Source organism: Formica exsecta, unplaced genomic scaffold (genome assembly GCF_003651465.1).
Source record: "Formica exsecta isolate Colony F162 unplaced genomic scaffold, ASM365146v1 scaffold3258, whole genome shotgun sequence".
NCBI lineage: Eukaryota > Metazoa > Arthropoda > Insecta > Hymenoptera > Formicidae > Formica > Formica exsecta.
Genome location: NW_021850513.1, coordinates 10,489 through 14,047, shown reverse-complemented (window position 1 = coordinate 14,047; position 3,559 = coordinate 10,489). Strand labels below are relative to the sequence as shown.

Genomic DNA, 3,559 nt, shown 5'->3' with positions numbered 1-3,559 from the left:
AGCAATTCCATTAAGGAATATTAGGGCAAATTCAGTTGCAGAGGCAGTTCGTAGATCAAGTTATTTCGAGACATGGAGTTTCTTTGGAAGTTCACACCGATCAGGGAAAATGTTCTGAATCATAACTCTTTCAGGAGTTATCGAATTTATTAGGAATTAAAAAGACAAGGACAATTGCCTTACATCCTCAATCGGATGGACAAATAGAGAGGCAGCAGCGAACGATTCTTAATTATTTAACAAAGTTTATTTCTTTACATCAGATAGATTGGGATCGTTGGATACCAATGTTTTTATTGGCTTATCGCTCTTCTAGACATGAAACCACTAAGATTTTTTTTTTCGGTGGTTTATTTTGCTCGGAATTTGCGTTTATCTTTGGATTTGTTGCGGGGAAATCCTCCTAAGGAAAAAAGTAATTTATCTAACAAAGATTACATTTTGGATTTGAGGAAAAAGTTGGATATAATTCATGAAGCTGTTCGTGAATCAGTTAATATCAAATCAGAAAAAGTAAAATCTGCCTATGATCGGAAGGCTAGGAAAGTCGATTTTACGATTGATCAAAAGGTTTGATTTTATAATCCTCGGCGTAAAAGGGGCAAAGCTCCGAAATTACAAACTTATTAAAAACCTTATGAAGTGATTAAAAAATTAAGTGATGTGGTTTATTGTATTCGGAAATCGCACAGACATAGGAAAAAGGTAGTACATGCAGACAGGTTAGCTTCGTTTTATTAAATTACATTTAAAATTTAAATTAAATTACATTAAAGACATTTAGAATAATAGTGTTCTTAATCAGAATGGAAATCATATTTAAATTCCGTTATAACTTATAATTTATTTAAAAGTATTTATTTAAAAGTATAGTATTCATTAAAATTGTTTATTTCTATAAGTTAATTTTCTTCTTAAAGGAAAGGCGGTTAGAGGATAACGGACGTGAAGAGTAGCTAGAAAGAAAAGTATAGAGAAACTCCTGATCTCAGAAGACTGCCTCGGTTTTTGATCCGTGGTTTTCCCATCGGATTGTAGGGCGAATGCCAACGTAGAGACTTGAGGAGTCCTTTTAGGACGTTGGGTTCACGGAAAATACCTCCCTGCTGTCTGAAGATTTTTCCAGTTTTCCAGTTTCTAGAAGGAGCAATAGAGTGTAGTCGGCGTGCAGTTCGATAACCTGAGCAGCAATTCGGGGTAGAACAGGAAGTCACACCGAAAACCCTGGAACTGATATTTTGGAAAGGCATGCAGTTCGGTAACCTGAACAGCAGTTCGGGATCAGGAAGTCACACTAAAAACTTTGGAATTGATATTTTGAAGAAACTTAGGATTTTCTTGTTATCCTCCTGCATTGATTGTCGGGACGACAATAGAAGAGGGGGAGCAATGTTACGTCCATGCGTGCATATTTGTACATGGTCGCGTTAAAGGCGATCGATCTGAAACGAGATCATAGAGAAGAATAGTCTCCAAGAGCGTTGTGGGATGTTGACAAATAGCGGCAGTCATGTCAGACTTTGAGTAGCTGTGTAGCAGTACCGTGTTTGAGACAGCTCCGTCTTTTACTTTCGGATATTTTTACGTTCGGTATTTACGTTTGGATATCGCGATATTACATTATTGTGTTGTTGTTCCAATAAAGTTATTTTTATTTCTTAAACGAGTGTTCTATTATTTGCTCGGGTGCGAAAGTGATGCGATTTGCGAGCGTTAAATTGAATAGTGCGCTTCAATTTATCTCGAACCAGCGGACGCAACAATATAAATGTGTATGTGTGTGTATTGTAACAATAAGATAGAAAAAGATATATATATTATTAAACAAAAATATTTTTATGTATTCTAAAAATACTGTTTATTTGGCAATTAAAATTTCATTATTAGATAATAGCTATATGTATAAGTAATGAGATCGTCATTACGGCTATATAAAAAAGTTTATTAAATTTAAAAATATTTTTATATATTCTAAAAATATTGTTTATTTAATTTTTAGCAATTGTAATTTTATTATTAAATAATATCTATATATACATATATATGTATATACATATAAGTAATAAGATCATCATTATAGCTATATCAAAAAATTTACAAAAATACAATATTGCTACACAAATCTATTGCAAAAAATAAGACTAAAAAATTATATTACAAATTTTACTTATCTAATACATTAATAATGAACAAATATTTGCATGCAAAAATAAATGTGTAAACATTTTATTAAATGAATTTTAATATTACTACAAAAATGTACTAATATTAAAAATATTAATAACATATTAAGAATAGTAAAATTAATTCTAACGATTTTTTCAAAAAATTAATATTAACTATTATATATATTGGTCATTATTATTATTAAAAAGATTAATAATAAATATTAATATAATAATATATAAAAAAAACAATTTTAAAAAATATTATACATATTTAATATTAAAATTACTAATATTCTAACAATAATAATAAAAATATTAAATATAATTAGAGAAAAAGAACGTAACAAAGAGAAATAATATATAAAAACAAAACTAAAGAAATGATATAAAAACTTATTCATAATATGTGCAACTGTTACAATTGTGTTACCCTTCATCAACTTGTATTAGTTGGTCATTCCCATTTTATTTTGTCCAATCATGAAAACATCAGATAATAAGTGTATATATTTTTAATTGTAACCAACGTATTATTATCTTCTTCTTAACAATCTCAATTAATTCTTCCAGATTTTTATGCACAAATGTATTTATCTAAAACAAATTATTTTGGCATTATGCACGATAAAAAATGGCATTCGCAATGATATTCTCGCGTGACTGATAGACCATAATTATTATAGCTTTTCATATATCACATATTTTTTTACATAATTAAAGAAGATTTATGTGTATATATATATATATATATATATGAAATATAATAGGCGCAAGTACATTTGATTATAAGAAATGATTGATAGATAAACATATGTGTTTTACTTAGATTTATAAAATTTACCTTTTCAAGTTGTGCCTTAGAGTAGACATGATTAATAATATTAATTAATGCTGCAACTGTACTGATCTCTCTATGCAAATAAAACAACAGATTTGTAATAAATACATATAATATAAACTTTCATGATTATAAACAGTATATATTAAAGAATGCCATTCTACCTGGGTTTCACTTCTTTAAAATTAGATAATACATAGTCAAGCACTTTATTCTTTTTTACATGCTTTGCAACAGTTAAAGAAAAAATCTTAATATGGTCTTTAACTTGTAAATTTGAAAAGATATTTTTTTCCTTAGTTAACATCGATTTGATCGCCTTTTTATTTTTAGTGCAAACCAAGAATTTTAAAATTTTACTAGATTCCTTTGGATCAGATGTCTTTTGCCAAAACTGTAATACTTTTGTCCACATTTCGTAACTCGCACCCATACCGTGACAATATGTCCATTCCTTCCACCACGGCAAAATTCTAAAAAAAAAGTATTAAATAATTTAGAAAAATTTCAGCATGAGACATTCAAAAAATTTTATCACAAATAGCCATGATTA

The 3,559-nt window shown here is 28.5% G+C and overlaps 1 long non-coding RNA gene across 1 annotated transcript; it reads right to left on the bottom strand.

Moving 5' to 3' along the window:
* Positions 1–2,516: 2,516 nt before the first annotated feature.
* LOC115238186 lies at positions 2,517–3,206 on the bottom strand. The gene is made up of 3 exons (XR_003884455.1): positions 3,171–3,206; positions 3,010–3,079; positions 2,517–2,762 (listed from the first exon to the last, which is right to left on the bottom strand). It is a non-coding gene; the product is annotated as an uncharacterized LOC115238186 (long non-coding RNA).
* Between the last annotated feature and the right edge of the window lie 353 nt (positions 3,207–3,559).